A 23,245-nucleotide genomic window follows, 5' to 3' on the forward strand; every position below is an offset into this window, starting at 1 on the left:
ATGTAAAAGATTTCTAAAGCAAAATGGATAAATATGGCCATTACTTTAAAATCTAGGCAGTTTTCAAAACTGTATTTTTATTCACAGTGTCCAATTATCTACAAGGTGTACACAGGCTTCAATGAAACCTATTACGATTGATTGATTTTTTAAACAAAAATACTAGCAAATATATACAAAAACGAACCTTATCTCCCTTTAAAATATCCATTTTGAGCAGTTATACATCAATTCTGATGAAGAAAATTCTAAAAGTAGTATTGCAGCGATTGATGGATTATGAGTACATCTTCCCAAAGGTAGTATTTTAAAGGGAATACCATACATTTTAATAAATAAGATCTGATATATTTGCTAAAAATCTGGCCTCACTAATTTATATATATATAATATATATAATACAGAAAAAAAAACTATGAAAGACATTTCTCTGGAAAAAATTAATTTTCATTTGAAATTTACATTTTTTAAAATTTCAGATTAATATGAGGGTACAAATGTATAGGCTATACTCTACATTTCATTTCTAAGGTACAGTTCAAGTTGTAGTTGAGCCCTTCATTTAAAAGAAATCTTTTCTTGCCACCCAACAGTACAAAAAAATGAAGTAGTAAAGATAAAAGGCTATTGAATTCATATCCTTTTGAGAATTAAGTGATTATTGGGAAGTAACCCCAAATACACATTAACCATTCTGCAACAAATAGCTATAAATTGGCTGAGGGCAGTGTTTAAAGTCTGCGGATATACATTTCTTAAGCTTTACAAAGCTTTACTTCATCTTTTACTTGTAGTTTCCCTGCAGAAGTGCCCCCCCCCCACAAATAAATAACAAAATAACCAAAAATTCAACTCATCTTGAAATAATTACATTTCTAGAAAATCAAACTTCTGTCAACCTATATTTTAAGGACAGCAACCTTTCCTCTGATCAGTGCAGTGCTTTGAAATAGGTATAATTAAAAGCTAATATGTAACTTATAATTACTGTATCTGTGCATCTAGGTAAACATCCATACAAGCTCTTTTAAATGCATTTATCTTCTTCATCATTATCATAAAAAGTCTTCCCAAGGTAGTTTTTATTTAAAATTTTTTTTAATTAAAATCATGTAATTTTATCATTTTTACATGCTATGAAAGTGGTCTGAAACAAATACTTTGACCATAAACCCTGAGTGTGCAATGCCTTCAACCAAACCATTGCAATTAATATGAAATTCTAAATACAAAATATAATGCCACATAAATAGTATAACAGCCAAGTACTGTCGAATAAGCCATATGTTTTTTCCCATTGTTCAAAAAAAGGAGATGACTTCCCGTCACTTATGTTTCTGATTAGCAAGGTGATTTATGCCACAATCACTAAAAATGCCAGCAAGTGAATGAGAAAATGCATAGTGACTGCACCAGATGTGCACAATAAACAGGAATCCCATTGTAATCTCTGGTACTTAGTTTATATGAAGGTAATGTAGGAAACACTCTTGGATATGGCAAAGTCACTCTTTTTTTACATTTGACTATAAATGATATGAAATAAATTGTGTGTTTTATACTTTATGGCATGCATACATTGATAAATTAGGTACCGTTTTGTATCCGACTTATCTACAAGACAAACCTGGCTAAGATCATGGGGATTAATTGCTTCAGAAGTGTGAAATGCAGCTTTTCCATTCTTTTCTGCACACTCAGTGAAGAAACAATGATTAATCACTGTTTAACTATTCTCTTGAGGATCTACAAGATTGCCAAAGCAGGACTTATCCTCATAAATCCAAAAAATGCAGGCTTAGATTTGTTGCCAACAACTGAAAGAACATGAACTTAAACCCATTTGTTATCAGATTAAAATAATGTCAAGGTTTTAGAACCCTACTGCTACACAATTCCCTTAATAAAAGCACATGTATTTCACAAAAGTAATAATAAACATATATTTTTAAAACTTAAAAAAATCCTTGTTTTATTAATGTCAAACATACTCCTGAACTTGAGCTGATAAACTCCCTTACCTACATACATACTTTAATTCTTCTATTTACAACAATTAAAATACAGACTATCACACAAAAAACTTTAAATGGCTATTTCATATAGGAAATGGCAACTTATTCCAGTAAGTTTTACTCTAGACAGTTTTATTACTGAATGGCAATTATGTGGGTCAAACTATTTAGTTCCAACAGCACTAACATAAATATGAGTCTTTTTACTGAATATGTAAAACTCCAAACTTCTAAGCTGGTACTATAAATGATCCAGAAACATATGTAACAATTTGAACAGAAGTACGCAAGAGCAGAGGTTTCAAATATATTCCAAGTAATCCAGGCTTTCAAAATATCTTCAGCCAATGTTCACTAGTATACTGAATAAGATACGTCTTAAGTTGAAGTAAAATTATTTTTACATTTATAAAATCTGGGCATGTATTTTTAGTAACTAAAACTTTATTCTGTTTCAATAATAAGTGTATAGTGGCATTATTGTCAAATCATTACAAATTAAATGGGTCAGATATTCACACATATAGTGAAAACCAAAGGACATTCACAATAAATTTGGCCAAAAAAAAAAAAAGAAAGAAAAAAGAAAAACAAATAACTTGCAAGAAATAATTCTTCAGTTACCTCAGTACCTGCCATACAATAAACAGTCAATAAAGAATTGTTAATTAAATGTAAAGATGAATTCAGGTTAATTATGCTCTCAAAGTTGATTAGAGTCTACAAACGAACAAATGTCCTTTTATTTTTTTCCCTACATTCCCAAACATCCTCTCCACTTAAGATTATTCAATTCAATTAAAATCATTTCAGAAGAATATGTGTGTTATCAAAAATACACCACTAGTACAAAACCCCACAGAGATAACAATTTGTCTTGTTTAACTTAGAAAAATTATTAGGATAGGATTAGAGGTTTGCAGATGAATATAAATTTTAATTTGCAAGGGAACGTGAGTATATGAGAATAAGACAGCTGAGATTCTTGCACTTAGATTTTTGCAAACAAATTCATGCTTATAAAAAGGAGAACTCACTGCAAATGGTTTAGGTCAATAACCTAAACACAGAAACGAGGCCCCCAGATGACAAATTGGCAACCTACTAGAGAAATGCATATGTAAAGCCCAAAGAGGAAGACAAATTATAAGATGTTAATAATAAGTATTTAGCAAGGCACTGACTATATGGCTGTTAACACATAAACTATTCACCTGTGCAAAGGAAAATCCCCTGTCTGACAACTTTTTCAGAGTTAGTCCATAAAGTGCTGGGCAGCCTCTCTACAATGACCATGTTTCACACACCACATCATGAAACAATATAGGTGCATTCCAAAAGAAAATGAGAGACTCTTATTCTTGCTTCTTTTAGGGCAATGCATTTACATTAGGACCTGCATTTACATAGAACTAAAATAACATAATTAGAAGCATGAGACATATTATTTTTAATTATTACTTCCATAACAGCAGGTGCTACCAAAGAAAGAGTACAAAGTACAAGTATACTAGGTATTAGTATATACTGACTCTCAGAATTCTAACCCTAACCCTTACAAAGTATGCGATAAGTGGACAAGTGAACATATTCATGTATAGGAGATATTACTCCAAATTTCTTCCAGATCAGCAATTCAGAAAATTGTACCAGATTTCAGGAGGGATTGGGGGGGGGGGGTTGTAGCAAACCACTAGAGGTGCTACAGGGAATAGTAAGCACAAAGGTGCTCAGGTTTTTTGCCTTATAACTGCTCCTATACTACCTATTACCTTTCTAACTTAAGCACTACGGTATTAGGACACCATGAAAATGAAACCTGAATCACGTCACATGAGCAGTATTTACAGCCAGAGGAGAAGTTATACAGTAATATAACATTTATACAGTTATACAGTAATCCCCTATTATCCACGGGTGGATAATCCCCTATTATCCCAGACTTCCAGTGGATGCCTGAAATCTATTTTTCCCTATACATATATACATGCTGAAATTTAATTTATAAATTAGGCACAGTAAGAAGTTAATAGTAACTAATAATAAAATAGAACAATTATAACTATATGCTATAATCAAAATTTATATGAATGTAGTCCTTTCCCTTCCCTCCCACCCCCCAAAGACATCCCACTCTATTTTCAGACTGGAGCATGGGTAAGTAAAGCCACAGATAGTTAAAATCGAGAAAAGGAACCCACAGAAAGAGTGTGACTACTGTATGTATCACTACAGAGAGCTGGGAGGTTGAGCAAAAATGGGTAGGAAGGATAATGTTATAACTCAGAAACACATGAGAGAGACCAGAGATGACATTATACCAACTGGTAAAGACTAGAATTCTGGTGCCATTATTGTATCTCATGTTTATCAACTGCGCTCTGGGGCTGCAGTAATAGGGACAAATAGGAATCATAACAAACACAATGGACCCTTGGCATTTGTAGAGTTTGACAATTGCAGTTTCACCCGTATTTAAGCAATCAGGGACATGAAGTACTTTTATCATCTTTCTCATAAGTGAGTTTGAAGCATAAGCTCCGTAAGGTTGACATAAGACAGGAGTTGATAGCCCTGCTTCTAATCTTAATGTGACCCAGTGTTTCTCTAGAACATTTTATAGAAATATTTATAAACATGAAAATTTTACAAAACATCAAGAGGGATATCATTCATAAATGCCTATTCTATGTTTTCATTCCATTAACAAACATTTTTTTAAATCACAAAATTCCTCAACTGGAAACCACCATACATACATTCTCATTCACTAAGTATATGACAAAACCATAATGGAATAAGAATTATATAAGACAGGCCTAAAGAAGTGAGAGGCAGCTAATCAAGATGCTTTGTGTATGTCACATATTCTAGTGGCAGTATTAAGTTGTGATCATACATCATGCCTTCCTTCCAATTATTAAGAATAAACCCAGTATGAGTAAGAGTGAGATCTCCTCTCTACAAAACACACACACACAAAATTAACCAGGAGTAGTAGCACATGCCTATATTCCCAGCTATCAGATGATGAGGCAGGAGGAAAGACTGAGCCAAGGAGTTTGAGGCTGCAGTGAGCTATGATGCTGTCACTCCACTCTAGCCCAGGCATCAGAGTAAGACCTTGTCTCAAAAAATAAATAAATAAAAGAAATGAACCACCCATGCTCCTATTTAAAGAAATTCTCTACTTGTGAATAATACTTTGACAATTCTCCACTCTTTCTTGCATCATCAGTTTATTTCTCTTTATTGCAACACTCCTTTATTGTACACTATTTCTCTAAGAAAATCCTCTCTTGACCCTAACTTCCCTCTTAAGCAGGCACACAGAGTTTTCCACTCACTCTCCCTTGAGCCTACACCAATCACACTTTTGTTTTCTATTGAAGCTGCTCGTCTGAAAGTCACCATGACCTCCTATTGCTAAATCTAACAGTCAAGTCACAATTCATCTCTAACATCGTCCAATAGTAAGATTGCTCACAGATGATTACTCTTCCTTCCTGGAAACATTTATAGCATTTTCAGATATTCTGAAAGATAAATAATTTTTCCTGTTACCTCACAAAGCTTTCTTTCCCTGGCATCCTCTACCACTTCTTCTTATTGTTCTAAGCCCTTTACTTAAGATGCCCAAGGTTAGGACTTTAAATCTCCTCTATCCATATTCACTGCATCGCATCAATCTTACACTTTTAAATTCCATCTACAACTGTGAATTTCCAAAGTTATTACTTCATCCCAGACATTTGCCCTAACATCAAACAAGTATGAGGTAGAACAATTAAGTTTGTAAACTTATCCTACAAAAAGCACTAAATACCTCATTGTTGAATAGTCACTTTCGAGGTACTCCCCTTGGGAAGCTATGCGTCAACACAAGCACCTAGTACACAACCCTTCAAAGCAATTTTGGAACTCTTTTTCTGGAATGGCCATCAGAGCCATCATCGTACAAAGTCTGATAATTAAGTTTGCAAAATTATTCTAGAAAAAGTGCTACATACCTTATTGCTGAATATCACTATGGTCACCAGATGGCCAAGAGGAATACTTTCAAGGTGACCAAAAGATATTCATCTCTGCAGAATAGGATTGGGGATAACTTTTGTCTTCTCTATACTTTCCTATAACTACCAAACTTTCTAACAGAAATATTACTTTTGTAAGCAGGAAAAAAATTCCTGCAACCTATTACAAGGATAAACATGTCAAATAAAATGAGAATAGGTACTAGAAGAGACCACTTCAGGAAAGGATTTAAGCTATTCTCAGCTGGTATTCGGGACTTTAAAATGTTTCAAACCAAGAATGACTTGAGGACATCAGGATTCATATACAATGGACAAGGACAAAACAAGGAGAGAATCATGAAACATATATCTTACTGAAAGGCAGGATTCTACCAAAGACTTACTCTCTTTTCAACATTTGAGATCTCACTACCTGTAATTTGCATTCTTACTATAGAGGAATCCAGTAAGGGCTCTGGTGTTTCCCAGTAATTATCCAGTTCTTTCACCAAGTCAGGAGATAACTTACATGGAATTTGGGAGAGCGATGAGAAACACAGAGCAGATAGAAGAGGCAACTTGACTGAGGCAGAAAAGAAACTGCCTCATTTCTTTTACTTTCCCAACAAATCAGTCATGAATAAACACACAAGAAATTTAACGCAGGGTTCCTGAAATTGCAAAGGTGACATATACTAGTAGATATTAAAAGAAATATACAAAGAATATAATACAACATAGAGCATATCCCTATTACTCAGGGTAAGAATCACTTCAAGTTTTGTTCCAGCTGCATTTATACCTGTGGGAACTGGTTCATAAATGTAAATTTTGATTCTTAGTATGAGTTGTGATGGAAGGTGAATGCTACCTATCTGAGATACCTTCAACTCTAAGTTCAATAATTCTAATTTCCTGCGCCTTTAACAAATGTTAAACGTCTAAAGGGGGTGAAAATAGAAAAGGGAAGGCCTACACATATAAAAAGTATTAAAGTCTGCTTATGGAAAAACATTTTCTAAAGCCCCCCTAAAAACTTGGCTAAATGAGAAGAAAAATAATGAAGAAAATTAAAAGAATAAAAACTGATAACTGAATTTAGGAGGTGGAAAGAAACAGACCAGGAAACCAAGTAACCTTGTTGAGGGGACAACATTATTCTGGGAAGGAGCCTACAGTCTAAATTTGGTAGAACTGCGGAGATACCACGTATCTTTTTTGTACAAAACCCCAGAATGCATTACTATGGTAAAGATATTGAGAGTATTCCATTTTGAATGATTATATGCTTACCTTTCAGGGAGAATTTTACTGGTCCACAAATCCAGTTGACACTTGAAAATGCATGTTCTTGTTACAGGTCAAAGATGACACCGGGGTCAGTATGACAGAGTTCTCCAAATTAAGTCTTGGTAGACAAGTAAGAATTGAAGAAAAATCAAGAAATAGAGACCAGCTATGTTCTCCCTCAACTGAGATGGTGGAAATACAGCATTAACCTAGAAAAATAAATAAAATAGCTTCAAATGTTCCTATCTCAGAAGGAACCCTACACCATAAGAAAAAATACAAAATGAAGGCTAAAAAAATTCATGTCAAAAGAACAGCTGCTTATAGGACAAACATTAGCACACTCATTAATCACTTCCTTACCTATTTTAACTCCTGGAAGAAAGGGAGACATTTTATAATACTAATAATAAATGGCATTTATATATATACACACATATACATAAAGCCTCACTATAAAAAAAAATCACCTGTTACAACTTCACTTAACTTTTCAATGAAATAAGTGTTAAAATAACAAGCATACTATTCTAACACATAGAAAGATAATATCACAATTTAAAAATCACATAATATAAAAAATGGAAATTTGACATTTGAAAACAAATGTGAAAAAAATTCCATTGAAAATGGATTCCAAAGCATTGATAAAATGTAAACTTAGAATACAGATGCATCAGTGATGGCAAGTGAATATTATTTGTGAGGTAATATTAATTTCCATAGTCTTTTTCTAGATAAAAAGAAAAAATCTTATCACCTTTACTAACACACTATACCACAGATTATAAATGATATAGTTACATAAAATCTACAAAAATGACAAATGAATTTCTTAAGTAGGCTGTCCACTTTAAGTAAAGAACTTCTTATTAATAAAACAGTTACTAAACATGTTTTCACCCTCCTCTAGATTTCATTCTTTGTTACTTCTTCATGTTCAAAAACCTGGTGAGAGTTTACTGGCAGCTCAGCACATGTACACAAAGATAGTAGTGGTATTATAATATAATGTAAAACATAAATCAATTAACATGGAACTGAAAAGCACTGATAACAGATCTAGCTGAAACCTGCTAAGATTGAACAGAAATTAATTACTTCGAACACATTTTAGATTTACATTTTACTAAAACCAAATAATAAAGTCACCCTTCTGGAACAAGGATTTCTAGAAACTGTTTTTACCCTCTTAGATATATCCATTTTACTGAATACAATCCATGTTTTATTTGTTTGTATGTTTATTTGGCAAAGAGAATGATTTATTATATTCTGATGTACCATGTCCTTATTTCAACTTTCAATTATATTTGAGAAGTTAAGAAACAACACCTTTCTAAATTATATTATGATATGGAAAATAAATATTGTCAGCTATCCTTGGACAGCAAAATATTCCCTTGGTTTTTCTTATATTATTAAACTAAATTTGCTATGCCACTAAAACAAAGCATATATCTCTCATCTTTTCTTTGTAAAATCACAAAATATTTTTATCATATGGATTGCTCTTTAATATGAAAGATACTCATATCTTTCAGGTATCCCAAAACATGTGTACTTGATATAATGTATATTTAAGTAACATAATATATATTGTCATACTGCTACATCACCACTATGCAGAGAATGATGGCAATTTCTTCAGCAAGTGTGACAGTAATTAAAGGAAAAATGGCACTACAATCAGTGTCCTGAGTAGCTATAATCTGCATTATTTCTAAATAAACCCTTTAGATCAATTTTTAATTTTAGAGCAGTTTTCAATTTCTTACACTGCTAGGATCATTAATTAACCTTCTTGTTGTGACAGAATATATCAAATAAAAGAACAAATTGACAGACCATCAGATAAATCAAGAAAGGAGGGAAAAAGAACACTACAGCCAGGTGTGGTCCTCATGCCTGTAATCCTAGCACTCTGGGAGGCCAAGCCAGGTGAACTGCCTAAGCTCAGGAGTTTGAGACCAGGCTGACAAAGAGCAAGACCCTGTCTCTGGTAAATATAGAAAAACTGGCTAAGAGTAGTGGCAGGCACCTGTAGTCCCAGCTATTGGGGCGGCTGAGGCAAAAAGACTGCCTGAGCCTAGGAGACTGAAGTTGCTGTGAACTCTTATGATGCCACAACACTCTACCTAGGGTGACACGGTGACACTGTCTTTAAAAAAAATAAATAAATAAACAAGAAACAAAACAAAACAATAAAACATTATGGGCAGAATTAGGAAACACGGAAGACCATTTCTACAGCAAGACTATATGAAACAAGAGAACTTCCTCAACAATCCATATACAGAAGGAATGTTTACCACAGTCTCACTGAAAGGATATACCAGTTCTTTTTCTGGTTATTCTCCTAGGAATTGCATAAAAATTGAGAAATCTAGAAATAGATATACACATGCTCATACAAAAATTATTGTCAGTGTGTAAGTTACTGCTGCCCTGGGACTGCAATAATTTATGTAACATCTGTTTTCATATTTTCGTAATTTTTTTCATAATTAACATGCATATTTAACGCACAAATGCTCAGACCATCTCTTTTTTCTGCTGACTGTGCCTCTTTTTTTTTTTAAATTGTGCACTCTTAGTTAGAATTCAGGATAAATGAAAACCAAAATCCTATTGAAAGCACTAATTTTAAAATGTAAACAATAGTACTAAGCCAATTTTCAAGAAAATACTGAAGTCTTAAAGAGTTTTCACAAATACACTTCAATCTGCTAGCTAAAGGCTCAAATACAAAATAGACAATATAAAAGCATAATCTCAATATTACTTTAACCTTCTTGATTTCTTTCCAACTTTGGTAAGAGCTGAGAAACCTACTAAAATATCTATGTTTTCTTGTCTTGATAAGAATAGTACAATTTTAAAATTGTCATGGCCAACTAAAATAAATGAACACATTCCACATGATAAAACATCAAGATACATGTAACCAGCTATATCCTTTTTGAACTGTAAACTTCAAATATGTGCAGGTTCAAGGAAAGGAACAAACTTTTATTCTAATACTCAGTGGAATGCAGTATAATCCATTTGGGGCAAGCTCTCAACCTGTAGTGGGTAATTCAAAATTGAAAATGTTACCTGTGGCCAGCGAACACATAAAAAACTTCTCATCATCCTGAAGTCAAAACCACTTTGAGATATCACCTAACCCCAGTAAGAATAGCCCACATCACAAGGTCCCAAAGTTATAGATGCTGGCATGGGTGTGCAAAGAAGGGAACACTTAGACAGTACTGGTGGAACAGAAAACAAGTACAGCCTTTTTGGCAAGAAGTGTGAAGAATCCTCAAAGAACTAAAAGCAGACATCCTATTTGATCCCACTATCCCATTACTAGGTATCTCCCTTGTCCCCGCCGGGAACACTTACGCCTCCCGGCACCGCACAAAAGAACCAGGCTTGACACAGATTGAAGTGCTAGCTTGTAAGAAGTGGACTAACCAGAGGCATAGGAGCCCCGAGCCCCCTCTGCAATGGCTATTAAGGTGATACACAACAGCTGTGGAGAGTTAAAGTAATGACACAGGAGGGCTGCATGCATAAGGATTGCCTCGTGCTTTTCCCCACATGCTCTTTCCTCATGTGTTCTTTCCCCATAACCCATGAAGAAGCGCCAAGCATCAACGTTTAACACCTACTTACTAATGAGTTAGCAATCTTATCTCATTCCAGAACACTGAGTTACTTGGAGGCTTGCCCCTAAGTCACAAAACATCTCTAGGCTTTCCATCGGTAACTGTCCTTGTAAGCATGGTGTTCATTCCTCTACACTCCATAGAATAAAAAAAAAATCATTTCACAATAAGGACATTTTCACTCAAACATTTATAGCAGCTCAATTCACCACTGCAAAGATTAAAAAACAACCCAAGCACCCATTAACCCATGAATGGATTAATAAACTGTGGTATATGTATACCATGGAATACTATTCAGCCATAAAAAAGAGACTTGAATCTTTTGTATTTACATGGATAGCTTTGAAGAACATAACTCTAAGTGAAGTATCTTGAGAATGGAAAAGCAAAAATCCCATGTCCTCAATACCAAGCTGAACCTAGTAGATCAACAACTAGAGGTCCACATGAAAGAAAAACAAATTCAAGAGGGGAAGGAATTCAGTAAGTTCCTACCTGACACATACCTTACAGGAGTACATAGAACACTTTGTGGGTAAAGGACTCAACTACAACTCAGACTTTACCTTACAAATGCAAAAAGTGTAACCTAATCATATGTACCCTCATATTAAGCCAAAATAAAAAATAAAATAAAATGCTACTTCTGTTTATTTTTAATAGAAAATTAGAATCAGATTAAACAAATACTACAACTCAAGAATTCCCAAATAACAATGCCAAGCATGCCAACACCTATGATCCCATATATACTTGATTCAATTTAGAATTAGCTGCTTTATGTTTTAATGACCTACTTTAATCAGCTATTTAATATTTATTGTCTATTGTCAGGGCCATTCTAGGTCTTTGGAAGTACTGAAATTGCCTCAGCACTTATGGAACTTATATTTTACTTGGAGAAACAGATGATAGCCAATAACCATCCAAATACTTACTTACAAACAGAGATAAATGCTATTTACAAAGATAGGAAGAAGGAGCCATGAAATTTTATAATAGGAGACTTGATTTAGTCCAGAGATCAACAAAGGTATTAAAAAGAGTAATTGAGATGAGATCTTCAAGATATAGGAAGTATTCTAGTCTGGGGCACAGCCAGTGCAAAGATCTAAAAGCTGGAGTGAGACTAGCACAAAGTGAAGAAAAGTCAAGTAGAAAAGCCAGTTATTGCTGAAGAGGGAAAGCAGATGAAACAAAATGAGGCTGAAAAGGCCAGGAAAGTCAATGAAGAGATTTAAACAAGTATGACAATCAACTCTACTTTGAAAACATAACACGCATAGCCTACAGATATATGAAAAAGTGCTCTCCATCCTTAATCATCAGAGAAATGCAAATCAAAACTACTTTGAGGTACCACCTGACCCCAGTAAGATTAGCCCATATCACAAAATCCCAAAACCAGAGATGTTGGCGTGGATGTGGAGAAAAGGGAACACTTCTACACTGCTGGTGGGAATGCAAATTCCCTTTTGGAATTCGTTCCTTTTAGAAAGACATCTGGAGAACACTGAGAGAACTAAAAATAGACCTGCCATTTGATTCTGCAATTTCTTTATTAGGTATATATCCAGAAGACCAAAAATTGAATTACAACGAAGATATTTCTATCAGAATGTTTACTGCAGCCCATTCATAATTGCTAGGTCATGGAAGAAGCCCAAATACCCATCGACCCACGAATGGATCAATAAATTGTGGTACATATACACCATGGAATATTATGCAGCCCTAAAGATGGAGACTTTACCTCCTTCATGTTTATATGGATGAATTAGAAAATGTTCATCTTAGCAAAGTATCTCAAGAATGAAATAAAAGGTATTCAATGTACACAGCCCTACTTTGAAACTAATTCATAGCTTTTATAGGAATGTCATAACCTAATTATAGCCTTAGAATATGGGAAGGGGGTGGGAGGGGAGGTCAGGGAGGTGGATGAGTGGAGGGAGGGTGATTGGTGGGGTCACCTCTATGGTTTATTTTACAAGGGTACAAGTGAATCTTTCTAAAAGCAGAGTATGAACATTTTAACTCAATAACTAAGAAAATGACATGAAGGTTATGTTAACCCGTTTGGTGAGAGTATTTCAAAATGTATATGAAAACAGCACACTGTACCCCATGATTGCATTAATGTACACAGTTATGCTATAAGAAATAAATTTTAAAAAAACTAACAGATTTGGCTGAATCACACATAGGAGTAAGAAAGATGAAAAGGGAAGAATAAGATGCAAAATGACAGTAGCTTAGACAATATCAATGGTGGTGATGATGGAGAAGGTAGAAAGAGATTTGTGGGATAACAATCAGCAAAACCTGGTAAAAGGTTATATTTTTGAAGAAGATGCAGATGGACAGCAATTCTGTTCTCTGATATAAGGAACCTTAGAAGGATCAAGTATAGAGAGGAAAGAACCAAGGGTTAGATTTAGAAATGTTAAGCTGTTACCTGTTCGGAGATACCCTATAGGCATTTCAATGCAAATGCTTGTTAGCCATTCATCTGTCTTCTTTAGAGAAGGTTCTATTCATCTCACTATCCCATGAGGATTGTTGGTGTTTGTTGCTGTTGTTGTTTTTGCTTAATTTGAGTTCTCTGTAGATTCTACTTATCAAGCTTTTGCCTGATTCATAATATGCAAATATCTTTTCCCATTCTGATTGTTGTCTATTTGCTTTGGTTGCTGTCTCCTTAGGTGTACAGAAGATTTTCAGTTTAATTAAGTTCCCTTTGTTTATTTTTTTTGTTGTTGCAACTGCCATGGAAGTCTTCATAAAATCTTTCCCCAGGCCAATATCTTCAAATGTCTTCCTCACACTTTCTTCGAGGATTTTTATTGACATGCCTTAGATTTAGATCTGTTATCCTTTAGTTGAGTGGAGAAAGATCAAAGAAATGCAATCAAAATCACCCTGAGATATCACCTAACCACAGTGAGAATGTCTCATATCACAAAAGACTCAAAGCTTCAGATGCTGGCGTGGTTGTGAAGAAAAGTGAACACTATTACACTGCTGGTGGGACTGCAAACTAATACAAACCTTTTGGAAGGAAGTATGGAGAACCCTCAAAGAACTCAAACTAAACCTCCCATGTGATCCTGCAATCCTATTACTGGGCATCTACCCAGAAGAAAAAAAAATCATTTTATCATAACGACATTTACAGTAGACTGTTTATCACAGCTCAATTTACAATTGACAAAATGTGGAAACAACCCAAATGCCCACCAATCCAGAAATGGATTAACAAACTATGGTATATGTATAACATGGAATACTATATAGCCACTAAAAAGGATGGTGACTTTACATCTTTTGTATTAATGTGGATGGAGGTGAAATATATTTTTCTTAGTAAAGCATCACAAGAACAGAGAAGCAAGAATCCAATGTACTCAATATGAGGACAATTAATGTTAGTCTATGGTGGGGAGAGGGGGCATAGGGAAAGGGAAAGAAGGAAGGAGAGAGGAGGTGTGGGGCTACAATGTGTGACATGTCTCTTGGGTGCGGGACACTATTAATAGAGGGACTTCACACAGCAAACTCAAGCAGCATAACCTGGTTCATTGTATCCTCAACGATTCCCCAACAATTAAAAAAAAAAAAATGTCTCAAGCTATAAGAATAGTCTGGAGCTGGAAGAATTGTCTGTGCTAGAACCACATTTAAAATTTGCCAAAAGGCCGGGTGCAGTGGCACATGTCTGTAATACTGGCACTTGCAAGGCCAAGATTGGTGGATTGCCTGAGTTCACAAGTTCTAGACCAGCCTGAGCCAGAGGGAGACCTGGTCTCTAAAAATAACTAAGTATTGTGGTAGGCACCTGTAGTCCCAGCTACTTGGGAGGCTGTAGCAAGAGAATCGCTTAAGCCCAGGAGTTTGAGGTTGTTATGAGCTATGACGCCACAGCACTCTACCAAGGGTGACAAAGTGAGACTCTGTCTCAAAAAAAAAAAAAAAAAAAATTTTAAGAAAATAAAATAAAAGTTGCCAGAATATGGGTAGTTTTAAGAAAATAGAGGCCTATGTTCTTTTCCCCCCCCAAAAAATCGCTTCACACATCCAGTGCCTCCCTGGTTGCTAGCTATTATACCACATCAGAACAGAAAAGAGTATGATATTTCACAATTTAACAAACACATTTAGCCTATAATTGGTTAACTTCACAAGGCATATTTGCATTTTATGTCTTATCTTAAATAGCTGAGTAATAGTCACCATTTATAGGAATGACTACTCTGGGACAGAACTATACTAAGCACTCCAAAAATATGCTTTAGGTCATTAATCCTCACAATAATCTTAGACTGTAAGAAATAATCATGCCCACTTTTAGCTGAGGACACTGAAGTTTAGGGAAGTGTGAAGTCGCTAGAAAAGTGAGTTAATTGACAAAGCCATATTTCTAGCCCAAAGCTACATCACCCACAGACTACACACATTCCACTAAAAACGACAGCATGTGTAGTGTCAAGAGTTTCAGTTTAAAATGCATAACCTTATTACAATCCTGGCCCCAGAAGCCCACCTTAAGCTTTCCTAATACACATTTCCTCACCTACAATTCCTACCGGCTAAGAAACATTAACATTTTAGGAAACACAAGTGAAACCTCTGATACATTCCACTCTACTGTGCATCATCATTAACATCACATGTTCCTCCACCATAGGTGTGTCAGTTAAGAAAGGACTTAGAGCAGAGGGCTATTCACAGATCTCACAGTCCTTAACTAAGACTGATCCTGAAAGCTCTGAAATTTTCCTGATGTGGAAATGATAGTTCATTAGGAACAGCTTATTCAGTTTATCTCTGGGGAACAAAAGAGCTTCCATCAGAAGAGACAAAAGCCAAAATCCTAAAAGCTATCAGTAGAAATCATCAGTGGTTCCAAAACTCTAGCGTATATAAAATCACCTGAGAAGCTTATCAAAATTAACATTTACAATCAGATCCTCACAAATATTCTAATCAGCCAGTGGAATAGACGACTTTTCTAGCATTCTACCATTATATCTACCAACTAAAACCACTTTCCATTCTTTAGCCATATAATTAGCTTTAGAGTCTATATTCTATTATTTTTGTTTTTTTACCATTTATTTTTTATTTGTATATATTCATGGGGTACAAGTACAATTTTGCTACATTGATATATTACACTATGGTGAAATCAGGGCATTCACTTAGCAACACAGTATACCCACTAAGCAACTTCCCACTATCTACTCCACTCTAACTCCCCTTGCCTCTCTGAGTATATCCACTGTCCCTTGTTCCACTCTGATTTCATGTGTACACATTATTTAGCTCACAGTCATAAGTGAGATTATTTGGTATTCGTATCTGAGTTGTTTCACTTAAGATAATGGCCGCCAGTTCCATCCATGTTGCTGAAGAGACATGATTTCTTTCTTTTCTTTAGCTGAAAGTATTCCATCGTGTATATATCCATTTTCTTTAGTTAGTCCTCCAGTGATGAACAATTAGCTTGATTTCATAATCTACTATTGTGACTAGTGCTGCAATAAACACATGTGTGCAGATTTTTTTTTACATATATATATGTATACACACACACATACTTCTTTTCCTTTGGGTAGATACTCAACAAGTAGAATAACCAATTTGGGTTCTTTGAGAAATTTCCATCCTGTGTTCCATAGAGACTGCACTAATTTACATTTCCATCAACAGTGTATATGAATTTCCTACAAATGTAGGAATGTAGATGCATAAGAATTTCTCTACATCCTCATCAATATCTGTTATCATTTGTCTTTTTAATAGCCACTCTAAATGATGGAAGATGATTATCTCAATGTGTTTTTTGTTTTGCTTTGTTTAGAGACAAAGTGTTGCTCTGTCACCCAAGCTAGAAAAGTGTAAGCAATCCTGCCTCACTCTCCTGAGTAGCTGGACTAAGGCTTATGCTGCCATACCTGCATAATTTTTTTTTCGTAGAGATGGGGTTTTGCTCTTGCTCAGGGTGGCTTCAAACAATCCTACCACTTCAGCCTCCCAAAGTGCTAGGATTATAGGCATGAGACACCAGACTGACCTACATTGTGGTTTTAATTTGCATTTCTTTGATTAGTGATATTCAACATTTTTTATATACTTGGTGACCATCTGTCTTCTTTAATAAAATGTCTGTTGGCTTGGCACGTATAGCTCAAGCAGCTAAGGTGCCAGCCAAATACACCAGAGCGGGCAGGTTCAAATCCAGCCCAGGCCTGCCAAACAACAATGACAACTACAACCAAAAAACAGTCAGGCGTTGTGGTGGGCACTTTTAGTCCCAGCTACTTGGGAGGTTGAGGCAAGAGAAATCACTTAAGCCCAGGAGGTGGAGGTTGCTATGAACTGTGATGCCACAGCAATCTACCCAGGGTGACAGCTGGAGGCTCTGTCTTAAAAAAAAAAGTCTGTTCATGACCTTAACCCACTCATTAAAGGGGTTGTTTTGCTGCTACTGCGGTCTATTGAGTTTCTTATAAAATCTGGATAGTACTCTCCTGACAGATGTAGTGTGCAAATATTTTTACACATTCTGCAGGTTGTCTGTTCACACTGTTATTTCTTTTGCTATACTGAAGTTTTGTAGTTTCATGAAATCCCATTTGTCTATAATTGTGCTTTTGCTTTGTGCTTTTGAGGTTTTAGTCGTGAATTCTTTGCCTAGATTAAACACCCAGAAGAGTTTTCCTAGGTTTTTCTCTACTGATTTTATAGTTTGGGGTCTTAGATCTGAGTCCTTAATCCATCTTGAGTTGATTTTTGTATATGGTGAGAAATGGGGGTCACTTTCATTCTTCTAAATATGGCAATCCAATTTTCCCAGCAAAATTTCTTGAGAAAGGTATACTTTCTGTAGTGGATGATGATGTCAATTTTATCAAAGATCAGTAAGCTATAAGTATGTGTCTTTGTTTCTGGGTTCTCTATTCTGTTCCACTGATTTATGTGTCTAATTTTATACCACTACCATGCTATGTTGCTTACTGTGACTTTGTACTATAATTTGAACTCAGGCAATATGATGCCTCCAGCTTTTTGTTCTTTTTCTTTAAGAATACTTGGCTATTCAGCTTCTATTGGGGTTTCATATGAATTTTAGATTTGTTTTTTCTAATTCTGTAAAAAAAATCACACTGGTATTTTGATAGAAATTGCATTGAATATGTAAATTCCTTTAGGCAGTATGGTCACTTTAAGGATATTAAGTCTTCTGATCCATGAGAATGGGATGTTTTTCCATTTGTTGGTGTCACCTACAATTCTTTTTATCAGTGCACTGTAGTTTCCTTGTAGAGATCATTCACCTCCTTGGTTAAATAAATTCTAGGTTATTTATTTGCAGATATTGTAGATAACAATGTCCTCCTGATTTGGTTTTCAGTTAGATAGTTACTGGCATACAGAATGCTACTGATCTTTATACACTAATTTTGTATCCTAAAACTTTACTGAATTCATTTATCAAATCTAAAAGTTTCTTGCAGGAGTCTTCACAGTATTCTACATATAAGATCATATCATCAGTGAACAGAGAGAGCTTGAATTCCTCCTTTCCAATCTGAATGCTTTTTTTTTTCCTGTTACGTGACTGATCACATGCTATGTTAAATTAGAGTACTGAAAGTGGGCATTCTTGTCTTATTCCTGTTTCTAGAGGTAATGCTTTAAGTTTTCCCCATCATGTATGATGTTGGTTGTGGATTTGATGTATGCAGCCTTCATTATTTTGAGGAATGTTCCTTCAATACTGAGTTTGAAAAAATAGTATTTTCATCATGAAGAAATCCTCAATTTTTTTCAAATGCTTTTTCTATATCTATCAACATGATAATATGGTTTTTTCCTTAATTCTGTTTGTGTGATATAACCACATTTCTTGATTTATATCTGTTAAATCATCTTTGCATACCTGGTATAAAGCTCTCTTGATTGTGGCATATTGTCTTTTTAACATGCTACTGCATTTAATCGTCTAGTATTGTGTTGAGGATTTTTACAACCATGTTCATCGATGATATTAACCTGTAGGGTTTGTTTTTGTTACTATGTCCTTGTTTGGTCTTGGTATCAGAGTGTTACTGGTCCCCCAGAATGTATGACTTTCACCCTCAATTTTCTAGAACAATTTCAAGAGGATTGGTATTAGATTTTCCTTATGTGCTTGGCAAATCTAGTGGGTCCTCAGCATTTTTTTTTAGTCAAGAGATTTTTTGTTACTGACTCAGCCTCACTACTTGTTATAGGGCTATTCAGGATTTTTTTTCCTCATACAATTTTGGTACAATGTATATTTCCAAAAATTTATCTATTTCCTCCAGGTATTTTAGTTTGTGAATAACAGTAGTTCATAATATTCTCTGATGATCTTTAGTATTTCTATGATATCAGTTGCAAATGAGACAATGAAAATGTCTCATTTTTTTCATTTTTGATTCTGTTTATTTGTATCTTTTCTCTTCTTGGTTAGTCTAGCTAGTATTTTATTCATTTTGTTTATTGTTTTGAAAAAACAAACTTTTTGTTTTGTCAATCATTTGTATTTTGTTGTTGTTATTGTTTTGGAGGGGGGTTCTCTATTTCATTTAGTTTGGTTGTGGTTTATTTCTTTGACATTTTCTAGCTCCACTGCCCCATCTAGAATGCAGTGGTGTCATCATAGTTCACTGAGCTCAAGCAATCCTCTTGCCTCACACCTCCTAAGTAACTGGAATTATAGACATGTACCACCATGACAATTTCTATTTTTTTTCTATTTTTAGTAGAGAAAGAGTCTTACTCTTGTTCAGTCAGTCCTGAACCCCTAACTTCAAATGATTCTCCTACATCTCCCTTCCAGAATGCTAGGATTATAGACATGAGCAATCACACTCAGCCTTTTGCTCTGATCTTTGTTAATTCTTTGCTTCTGCTAACTTTAAGTTTGGTTTGTTTTCACTTTTCTAGTTCCTTGAGGTATAGTATTAGGTTGTTAATTTGTGATCTTTCTTCATTTTTTTGTTGTAGGCATTTAATGTTATAAATTTCCCTCTTATCACTGTTCTTGCTATATCCCACAAGTTTTAGTATGCTATGTATTTATTTTCATTTGTTTCAAAAATATTTTAATTTCTGTTGTAATTTCTTTATTGACTCAGTGGTTATTCTAAAGCATGCTGTTAAACTTTTATGAATTTTCATAGTTTCTAAAGTTCCTCTTCATACTGATTTCAAGCATTATTCCATTGTGGCCTGGGAAGGTATTTGATGTGATTTTGTTAATTTAAAGTTTGTTTGTTTAGGGCTTGCTTTGTAGCCTAGCATGTGGCCTATATTGGAGAATATTCCACAGGTTGATGAAAACAATGTACAATCTCTAAGTTATTGGGGAGCATGTTCTGTAAATCCATTAAGTCCATTGGTCTAAAGTCTAATCTAAATCCAATGTTCCTCTGTTGATTTTCTGTCTCTATGATCTGTTTAGTACTGTGAGCAGGGTGTTGAAATCCCCAACTATTATTGTATTACTATCTACCTCTTTCTTTAAGTCTGTTAACATGAATCTTAGAGCTCCAATGTTGGCTGCATATATATCTAGGTTGTTATATCTTCTTGCTGAATTGATTCCTTTACCATCATATAATAACTTTTTCTCTTTTTTCAATGTGTTAATTTAAAGTCTATTTTATCTGATATAAATATAGCTGCTCTTGCTGCTTTTAGAATTTTTTTCCTTAAGATATATACTCCCTGCCTGGGCATGGTGGCTCACACCTATAATCCTAGCACCCTGGGAGGCCAACGTGAGTGGATAATTCAAGCTTAGGAATTGAAGACCAGCCTGAGCAAGTGAGAGGCCCTGTCTCTACTAAACATAGAAAAACCATTTGGGCCTTGTAGCCATTACCTATAGGCCCAGCTACTCAAGAGGCGAAGGCAGAGGGATCACTTGAGCCCAGGTATTTGAGGTTGCTGTGAACTAGGCTGATACAGCACTCCAGCCAGGGGAAGAGAGTGAGACTCTGTCATTTGGGGGAAAAAAAAAAAGATTACATATACACACAATTAGTTAAGACACACTTTGGCTTTTGCTGCCTTTTCTATTTCATAATGTGTAATTTTTTCAGTAGTACACAGAGTAAGTATTATCTGTAATTTCCTTGGTGGCTTAGAATATAGTTATTGGTTAAGGCTGTAACAAAACTCTGCTGGAGACTTAGATACCAACAGAGTGAGTATTTAGGCCACGGTGGTGGCAGCAGTGGGCTGAGTTTACCTGTATTTAGTTCTCGGAACAATTTACACAGGCATAAGCGTTAGTGTGTCCCAGATGGCCAATTCTTGGGCCTCTAGGTGACTTGCTCAGAAATTAGCAGAGCAGTAGGCCAGATGTGTGGGCAGGTTCTCAGACCTTTGGATAGCCAGTATGATGGCAGTGGGAGTAGTGGAATGACCCATTGGGATCCAGAGGGGTCTATGCTGGTGTGGCTGGTAGCTGTGACTGGTTGGGCAGGCTAGTCTCCAGTCCCACAGCGACCCATAGTATGGCATTGGTTAGGGGTTCTAAGTATGTTCAAGAGAGCATGGTTATTCCTGACCCTCCATGGCCAGGGGGTGGCAAGAGTCATTATCACCTCAGAGTCAATCCAAGGTTGGGGAACAGACCAGCGTTAAATTTCCAGAATGGTGCTAGTTATGGTCCTGGGCTAGCAGCATGGGCAAAAAGCTGTGAAGAGCACAGTCCACTCATGTTTCAGTTTCACAGCAGCTGATTGCAGAGCAGTGGGTACAGTTATGGTCCTAGGCTAGGAACATGGGCAAAAAGCTGTGAAGAGCACAGTCCACTCATGTTTCAGTTTCACAGCAGCTGGTTGCAGGGCAGTGGGTACAATCCTATATATGCCTGGTTTCCCTGTCCCTCCTCAACCAGGTGGCAATGCAGCCATGAGGCCTGAATTCAGGCAATGATAGGGCACAGCCCAATGTTAAACTCTCAAAATGGTGCTTTGGGCCTGTAACCAGACAGGGTAGGGCCCCTTTCAGGCAATCAGTATGTGCAAGAAGTTGTGGGGAATATAACCTGCTCACATCTCAGTCTCAACAGCAGCCCATAGCTGTGTAATAAAGACCTTCTCAGGGATGCATAGGAGCCTCCAGTCTCCCCCCTCTCTCCTCAGAGCAGTAGAGCACCAGTAGCTGCATTGGTAGGTTCTCAGAATGGTAACCAGCTGGAGGTGCTCTAGGTTCAGATGCTTCTGGGATTCCTGTTGGCTCCCTTTCTCTGTGTACTCTTTAGGCAGCTCCCTATGTTAGGCCCAAGATCCACTTGAGTTTATAGGTTCTCCCATAGCTAAGATTGTAAAACATCATTTCTCAGTGTGAAACCCTAGGAATTTTTCTCTTACTCTCTTTTTGTACTCAAGAGCTTCTCCCAGCTCTTAGCCAGTATCCAGCCAAGCAAGTTGCCTTGAACCTTCTTCTTATTTACTCTTGGTGCTTCTTATCAGTTCTCTGGTGAATCCTAGCATTTTCTCCTAAGTAATCTGTTCAAAATATATTAACTTACTATTCTAGTTCCTCTTCAAGGAAGAGGTGCATACTACCTGCATCTAGTCAATCATCTTGGTCATATCTCCAGCCACATATTTTTGTTGAATATGCATATATTACTTTAAGTCTAATTAAAAGGTACCCAACTTTACACCAGGCACAGTGCTCATGACTATAATCCTACCACTCTGGGAGGCCAAGGTAGAAAACGCAGTTGAGCCCAGTGGTTCAAGACCAGCCTGGCCAACACAGTAAGACTCCATCTCTACAAGAATTTTTAAAAATAGCCAAGCATGGTGGAACATGTCTGTAGTCCCAGTTAATAAGGAGGCTGAGGTAGGAGGATCTTTTAAGCACAGTAGTTGGAAGCTGCAGTGAGCTATGATTATGCCACTATAACCCAGCCTGGGCAACAGAGTGAACCCCAACTTAATATAAAAATTTCAGGCAGGGCATGGTGGCTCACGTCTGCAATCCTAGAACTCTGAGAGACTGAAGTGGGTGGATTGCTTGAACTAAAGAGTTTGAGACCAGCCTGAGCAAAAGTGAGACCCTATCTCTACTAAAAATAGAAAAAGAAAAATAAAATCCAGCCAGGTGTGGTAGAAAGCACCTGTAGTCCCTGGTACCGAGGAAGCTGAGGCAAACTTTTGCTTGAACCCGAAAGTTTGAAGTTGCTGTGAGCCATGATGATGCCACAGCA

General features: G+C 35.9%; 1 protein-coding gene across 1 annotated transcript in view; it reads right to left on the bottom strand.

Moving 5' to 3' along the window:
* The window catches only part of TBC1D5 (TBC1 domain family member 5), a 551,029-nt gene that overhangs the window by 391,052 nt on the left and 136,732 nt on the right, over positions 1-23,245 (bottom strand). Inside the window, exon 3 of the mRNA XM_023513703.1 lies at positions 7,325-7,530. The gene's annotated coding sequence lies outside the window, so the exon portion shown is untranslated. The remainder of the gene's footprint in view (positions 1-7,324; positions 7,531-23,245) is intronic.

The sequence above is a fragment of the Otolemur garnettii genome, unplaced genomic scaffold (genome assembly GCF_000181295.1).
Source record: "Otolemur garnettii isolate 467f Iridium unplaced genomic scaffold, OtoGar3 scaffold00002, whole genome shotgun sequence".
Classification (NCBI taxonomy): domain Eukaryota; kingdom Metazoa; phylum Chordata; class Mammalia; order Primates; family Galagidae; genus Otolemur; species Otolemur garnettii.